The sequence below is a fragment of the Diorhabda carinulata genome, chromosome X (assembly GCF_026250575.1).
Source record: "Diorhabda carinulata isolate Delta chromosome X, icDioCari1.1, whole genome shotgun sequence".
Classification (NCBI taxonomy): domain Eukaryota; kingdom Metazoa; phylum Arthropoda; class Insecta; order Coleoptera; family Chrysomelidae; genus Diorhabda; species Diorhabda carinulata.
This window is the reverse complement of record NC_079472.1, coordinates 52,491,030-52,499,587: the sequence shown is the minus strand read 5'-3', so window position 1 is coordinate 52,499,587 and position 8,558 is coordinate 52,491,030. Positions and strand designations below refer to the sequence as shown.

The 8,558-nt window shown below is 31.0% G+C and overlaps 1 long non-coding RNA gene across 1 annotated transcript; it reads left to right on the top strand.

Annotated features, from left to right (window-relative positions):
* Positions 1 to 3,666: 3,666 nt before the first annotated feature.
* LOC130901525 (uncharacterized) lies at positions 3,667 to 7,824 on the top strand. Its single transcript, XR_009060293.1, has 3 exons — positions 3,667 to 3,696; positions 3,879 to 4,068; positions 7,468 to 7,824. It is a non-coding gene; the product is annotated as an uncharacterized LOC130901525 (long non-coding RNA).
* The last annotated feature ends 734 nt before the right edge of the window (positions 7,825 to 8,558 follow it).

Below are 8,558 nucleotides of genomic sequence, written 5' to 3'. Positions count from 1 at the left end.
ACGGGCATTAAGGTTGGATTTTTTGGGTGGCATTTTACTAAAAATAGTAATTGAATTTTTAATGTGAATGAATTTCTCTGTTCTCTAAATAACTGTAAGTTGGAAGGGAAAAAAATATTCGAAGTGATGTACGCAACGAAGACAAAATGAAGAAGGATTTGAAAGGAGCGGCGTTAAGTGGTGTAGGCAAAATAAGACATCTATAGTGTGTAGTCTAAGAAAATATATCACATTAAAATGTGGCGCAATCTATGAGGTGCGAAGGATGAAATTTTACAGTTCTTTGTAAAGAAATTCGCTTAAGACGCAATCTGTTCCAGACTTATGTAAACTACGATTAATAACAACAATCAACGTTGATGATCAGTTTATTATTAATTATTGAATCCATTGATTTAAATAATAACTATCCTATCATCTAAGTTGGACCAAATTACATATTAATGCCAACTTTCGTGAACATCAGTTGATTCGTTTTTGAGTTCATTCGGAATATTCACACGGACACTAAATTTTTATATATAAAGATAAATATGAATTTTGACAAAATTTTTATTAAAATATTTGTACATATGATGTGTTTTCAAAAAAACAAAAACGGCAAATGAAGTCATGGCCACAATGCTTTTGGATTCCAAAAGTTTAACATTGATTATTTATTTAGAAAAATGGAAATGGTTAGTATTACAATGATTTACTGACATGTTTAATCAAGATCTAAAAACATGCGCAGTTGTCAGAAAACAGGGTCATTACAAATAGTCAAACTAGGTTTTCGTATATACAATGGAAGTAACTTCAAAGCTATGTGTTACTGAACAACTTGCCATATAAGATCTTTCAATGGATAATTTTGGACGTTAAAGGTATAAAGAATTGAGTTTAAAAATAAAATAAAAGTTAAAATTCATCAATTTCGGATTTTTTTCCCATAGATATACTATTGAAAACTTTACATGGGATGGTCTAAATAGAGATATAAACATTCTGAAGCCAGGAGGTAGACAAAGAATATCAGCCAAATATAGAGTTACATTTTGAAGATAACCGTGTCTCACACCGGATAAGCGTACGGATCAAATATAAAATATAAAAAGTGTTCAAAGTTTCACTTCATAAATATCAAATTTCTCTTTTTTTTTAAATAGAGCCAACCGGTTTTTTCTATTTTACTGCAGGGGTAGAAAATTAGGCAAATTCATGTATACTTTCCTATACCTAAACTTTACCGTTATCGAGATATTAAATTTTTTCTGTAAATTTTTAGAGATGCAGGAAGAAAATGAACGAACGGACAAACATGGTTAAAGTTGTGAATAAGAGGAAATATGTAGTTATTATCACTGTGAAGCACACGTGTACTATTAACATGTTGACTGTTATCAGTACACGTGCTAGATACTTTTAGTTGTTATTAAACGTGTAAGTTATAAATATACCAGGGATTTTGAAGATATGGTTTTATTACGTTCCCACAGATTGGAATCAAAAAAATTCACCAAATGGTTCTGAACCAGCGTCGGGTTAAAATTAAAGAGATAGCTGAAGGTATCGGCATATCAAAAGGACCCATTTGCCACATACTGACTGAATAATTATGCTTACATGTGCCTATCCCCGCGTTAGGTGCCGCGTTAGCTCACTATGAACCAAAAGGCATTAGTGGTACAATTAAAGCAAAATGAGTTCAATTTTCACATCGATTCATAACTGTAAATGAAACCTGGATCTACCACAACAATCCTGAAACGAAAAACAGTAAAGACAAGGGTTTGCAAACGGCGAAACTGCTATTAGCCAAATGGCGACCATTTTCTTAGACAGTCATGGGATAGTATTCATCGACTATCTTACAAGTAAATGTAAAGTTTGCTGACCCCTGGTTTATACACGCTATTAAATTTTGAGCCGTCATAACATACAAATTATAGGAAAAGAGAAGAATCTGAGAGATTATAACTCTAGTGAATATTTCGGGGTATTGCAAAAATTTACTCCTTTTCTTATGTTTTTCAAGCACGCTTTTATTCAACTGTATGTAGATTTGTTTTTAACTCTCCATTGTGTCTTTTTAGTGTTAGTATATCCCACCACTTTTATTAGGTTCGTTAGCCAACCAAGCTAAGGCCTCAACCTCCAGTAGTGGTTTCAAATCCTGTTCACGTTGCGAATAAAATTTGTTTTTATGAATTTTTTTTAGAAATGATCATTGTACTTTTTATCTTTATACCCAAACAAATTTTATAACTGTCACCCCTCTGTTGGAGATCTACTCTACTACCTGAATAAATATTACTTTAGAATTTAACACCTCAAATTTTATTCTGTTGTTCGAGAAGATCTTAGTATAATTTTATTTTCGACAATTAATTTATCTGAAAAGTAGAAAATAAATATAGTTTTAAAAATAACTGAAAAAGGCTGTTAAATCAAATGATATTAAAAAGTTGGGAATAATTTTTAAAATAAACTTGAAACAATAATGAATGAGAAATACTAATATTATTGTGAAAAAAGGCGTCACGCGCTCGACGTTCGAGAAATATGGAACAAAGCGCCCCACACTTTTTTCACAATAATACTATTATTTTTCCTTCATTATTATTTTAAGCTTATTTTATCAAACTTTTCAGTTTGATGTGCTTAAGAAGCGGTTTTTTTTATTTTTTTTTAAACTATATTTATTAATAGAAAGCTCCGATGAAACTGGTTCTAGCAGAAATTGATGAGTAGAGGATTGTGGAACAATGGAAGAAACTTCGGATCATCTATTAATGCTCGAAGCGCGAATAGAAGTCGTCCCAGGCACTTCAGCTTGTAAGGACAAGAAAGCGAGTAAATTGCTTAAAGCGAAAGTAGATGTAATAAGGGGCTACAATATAACCAGAGACTCCTACATTACCCTGGTTGAAGTGTGAGAGAAAAAACAATTTTTCTTAAAAATAAATTGTAAGAATCAGAATAGTAAGAATTCGAAAGGAACTCAAGAAAAAGACTAGAGATTTAAGATATAAATAAATAAAATGAAAACAATCTCAATTTCAAACAGATCAAGTACAGATACAAATTTTATAATACCAAAGAAAAACAAAAATCACAAATAAATCAACAAAATTTGAACGAAAATACATAACATAATAAAAGTATCAATAAGAATAACATCAACAGTGGAATTGGTGATAAATGAGAAAAGGGGGGCAAAAAATGAAAGCAATAAGGCGATATCAAAACAAAACAAAACAAACATCTGGTGTTGCAAAGGTGAATGAATTTCGAATTATTTATCTTGAGATAATTGATGGAAATAAGTAAAAGTATAAATAGATATAGAAAAAGATCTATATTATCAAATAATAGTATTGTTGAAGATCAAGGCACATAGAATCCAAAATATTTATCATTATGAACTTAATCTGCATCATATTTTTTTAAAATAGCATTAATTGTGCATATATGTTAAAACAACCGTATATTAAACGAAAAGCGCCCACGGGACTTTCATAAAACAGAACTTTCAAAATCAAGTCAAGTGTAAATTATCGGCTTTCTCATAAATATTGACATAATGAGTAATTGTTTCGAAGTTCGAAGACTAGTTGACTTTTCTGGAGGTGTAAACAGAAATAAGAGAATATAAAAGGAAAATCCTAACGATTCTTATCCATTAAATAATAGAACACATAGAACACCATAAAGGTAAGAAATACAACAATTTTGTATGATTTTTTAAATTGATATAAAAGTTCAAGAATTCAACTCTAAACTTAATACAAATTTCAATATTACGGCTTATATGTCCAGAAGCAAGTGACCAGGGTCAAATATATTTATAAAATTACCGTATTTGTTCTATCTAATTCGTGAAATATTTGTTTCAGATGAATTTCTACTGCATTCTGTTGCTCGTAATTTTAAACATCTACTGCTTAAAATGTTCCCCGTATAACTCAAATTACATAATCCCAAAACGAAGGTACTGCGGAAAGGCTTTGACTAACATGGTTTTAAAACTATGTCATGGAAAAGTTTACGATCCCAATACTGAATATAATAATAAAAGATCGGCAAGTAAGTAGAAAAGGTCATTGAATCAGTAATTTGGGAGGCTTATCCATATCAATCATTGTTACTAATTCGTATATTATCTGTGAATATTAGCAAAAACTATTTTATTATTGAGGGAATTAATTAATATCTGAAGGGGTTTTATTTGACTCAATATGATTGGTATATGTAGAATGGCTAGTAGCTCCTCGTATGGGATGTACTACAGTTAACGAACTGGATATAAGTTTTCAAATTCTAACCCGGCAATTTGAAATTTCAAAATATTATAGAAACAGACGTGGAATATTCAAGAGTGGCATACTTGTCATAGGCACTTTGAGAAAATTATTTTATCGTCATTTGTAATTCTTGTACGAAAAATTAGTGACTTATTAGCTAATTTCTTCCAATACTTATGATGCTATATCCCGATTAGAGACATCTGGTTCAACAAGAAGGGGCTCCTCCCCATTTCGTAAGACTTGTCCGTAAGTATCTCGATGATGTATTTCCAAGTATATATATTGATCTCGTCATATCACTCTCTACAAATACTGCTCATTAGAGTATTTTCAATCATTTCAAGCAGTGAAATCTCTAAAAAGTAATTTCTTTATTTGATATTTGTGCGTCCTTTATTAGTGTCTGGACAAGTTCACACAATCATCAAATAACAGTACGTGAGCTTAATATTTTATCGGAATGAATATAAAATATTTTACATTTAAAGTTACATATAAAAAATTATCTGCAAGGTGGGTACCGTAATTTTGTGATTCTGATGAAAAGCCTGCTTTCAATAAAAATCTGGATATCGCCAAATGTGATACAAATAAACTTTTCCGCCGATATGTCAAGTAGATGAAACTTTGATACACCTTTATATCATAGAAAAATAAATACTGTCGAAATGATGTACTTACTTAAATCGAGGAATATGTTTCCAAGAATAGCAAAAATCGTTTTATCGGTGAATGGTTTGGGGTTCGAATGGTATGATCTACCGCCTTATTCACCATATTCACCTTATAGTCCAGTCATTTTAGGTCTTCTAAACCTCAATCTGCGGAGGAAAAACTCCTGGTGAGGTATTTGTATACACCTTTATTACGGTGTTGTAATGAAATGTACTGGCTAAAAAAACTGACTAAAATCAATTTTTCGAGAATATCTCGAAATCTATTGCTCAGAGGTCTAATGAAAATTGTTTCTAGTAGAATTATCTACAAAAAATGTCTTGTGCATTTTTCTGCAAAATCAACCGTCTTCAGAGTAGAAATAAATCCTGTTATACTCAAGTAGTTCCAGTAGTACCTGCCATGTGGAGATGCTAGATTGTAGGGCTCGAGAAAGAGATACCTTGGTAACGGATACCACAGGCTTGCACTTCTCCAAAGAAATGAGTCCCGATAAATTGATGTGTCTACGGGTGAAATTGATGTTCATAGTCCACGTTTGCCTATCGAGTAGGTCTTGCAAAAATTGTTCTTCGTAGGATCATGCCTATAAGTCGAACTGCTCTCTTCTGTATTGAGTAGACATTCTTCAAGGTATTCTTGGGATCCGACGAATCTGGACCTTGTTCAGGACTATAACATGGTCCCTTTATACCTGGTAATTATTTCCGGACCGCGTCAATCTAAAATAATTCTCAACTGAACGAGAGTGTTAAACTTACTTCAATTGCTTTCTGCTCTCAAACAAATTTCATAATAAGTGATACATGCACTTGATCAACCTACAAAATTTATTTTTTAACCAGGAAAAATAATGTAACAAAAATATACTTGACTGATTGCCTCAACAAGTATCCACATTTCTAGAAAAATATTCTGTTTCTACTTGCCGTGACCGGATGTAATACAATTTTTTGGAGGAGGAAAATTGAAAGTCATGTTTGAGAAAAGACCTGATATAAACAATTTAGCAGAAATATTCCAACGAGAAAATTGTTCTCGGGATGTTATTGTCAATGCTAGAATACATTTTATGCTATCAATTTACGGTGCTCCAAATTCAGAACAATCGATAGATAATTACAGATTTTGTAACAAAACAAAGTAAGTGCAGCTATGAAATTTATTACTACTTACTTCTTCAGGAGTTAAACAGTATACTATCAAATACAAACCTGGCTAGGAAGAGAAATTGATCCAAAACAATGAGGTTGGGTGTACTACAACCAATAAAGTCTTTATTACCATCCTATGATCTACTGAACATCATCTTTTCTAATTGTACGAAAGGTTGTTGTTTGTCAAAAAAATTGGATTGAAATCTTCAAAACTTTATGGACTTTGACGTGGCCAGTCATCGACAATGAATAAGAAAAAAATATATACTAAACTTCATTCGTTTTTTTTGTATTCTACTGAATTCCAATAACAAATTATTTTTCTTGAATAAGAAAACCTTTTATTGAATATCATGGATTATGTGTACCATTTAAAAAAAATGCGCCTTGAATTCTACATCGTAGGTGGTGAGAAAACGTCATGATTTAGACGATTTCTCAGCCAAAAACGGTTTTTACAGATAATGCAAGATACAATTTTTGTAGATAATTTTACTAGGAACAATTTTTATGATAATCGCTATTGACCTCCGAACAATAGATCGCGGCATATTTGAAAAGCTGATTTTCGGGACCTTTTGACCTTTATAACTTTTTTAGGTGATACGATATAGATTACAATACCTTAATAAATGTGTATAAAAGAATTAAGCTCACTAGGATTTTTTCCGCAGTTAAATTCTAAAATGACTGAACTATAAGTTTATTCGTTCCGCTCACTTTTTGTTTCCATATTTGAGAAAAAATTTCTTCTTAGAAAGCGTAAATGTCTTTAACAAACGCTTATTACGATCGACTTTCCGAAACACGTTTTTAGATGATTTGAAAACATTGGAAACACACTGGTCTAAATGTAAAGACTTGATTGGATTTTAGTGGACTAGTAGCTCTTTTATTCAAATCTTCATCAATTTCAGAGCATTGGTTCAGCTCTATTCAGTTTGCTCCCAATTGTAGATTGTGAGAGCAAAACGCGAACAGAGCTCGTTCCAGGTGGAACAACTAGAAACTCCGAAATGTTTCATCGTATACTCGACATTGAAAAGGGTCTTTGCATAGAGAACTAAAAGATGAACAAGTTCTAGCAAAAAGCCTTTTCTTCAAAGCCATAATAATAATAAAAATATTTCAAAGTGGACTAATTCTGAGATGTAAACGATGTATTGCACCTCTCCTTCACTCACGTTCAAAGAACTAGAAATCATGTTTCCAATATTATCAAATCATATTTGTTCAATACATATTCTTACCTTCTTACCTTCTTTTGGAATTTTGCTCCCTTTGATTAGATTAAATTCGATTATAACAATGATTCAAAAGACTTTATTAACTAAATGTTTTCACAGGTACTTCCAATCTGGACACCGATTTTCCAATTGATATTAGTTTAGACTACGACTCAAATTTCATATATTCACTTCTACAAAAAGATTTTCATTTTCCTACGCCCAACAATCTTCACAAGAGGCAACTTTCGAAGAAATGCTGTGATGAACCATGTTCAGAAGATACGATGTTAGAATTTTGTGGATTTACAATATAAGAATTTTGTTTTCATATTTAATGCTTTTTTGATTATTATAATAAAAATTTCATTATCAAAATATTGTTTTAATGAAAATTGAGAAAATTTGCAAAGAGTCAGTTGTATGTTAATATTATAGGATTTGATCATCCGTCAGTAAATTTTGTGAAAAATTATACAAGGGACAGAATTTTAAGAAGAATTTTAGTTCTCATTAAAATTAAATAAACCCTAGAAAAATGGATATGAAGTTTGATTGATACCTTTATGTATATGTTTTTTAACTATCAACAATAAACTTAGTACTTTTGAAGATTTATGTGAATAAGGGAAGTAGTTATTTATTATGGAAGTAAAAAAGGTGCTAGATTATTGGTTCAGGTTATATCAGACAAAAAACCGAAAGCTAAAATCTAAAGAGAGGTGCTTTATTGTCAACAAATTTTCACAATTTGTTACAATTTGTAGACAAAAACTTGTAAAATCTAAAAAACAAACATAAAAATCACTAAATAATAATACAAATGAAATAGAATTTCAATATACAGAAGAAAATCACAATGAGTAACAAAATTATATATAATAGTAGTTAGTACATTCTCAAACTAATTATTAAAGTTATCAAGTGAAGTAGAGATTATGCTCGATGAAGAAGCCTTATTTCTTAGATCATTCACAATGGAGCATGTTTTTTTAGAAACATGGCGAGTCTCCCATCATAATAAATATCCTTGTCAGCTTTTATTGTCTTATGATTAATTTTTTCTGTATAGTAATTACGTAATTTTTGAAGAAGACACTATCCGAGAATTTCCTTAGGTGAAACAAAGATCGCATATTCTTTGCAGATATAAGTAAACCTTTGGTAGACCTGGGTTGATTTTGCTTATTTTCATACGCCTGAGGGGAAAA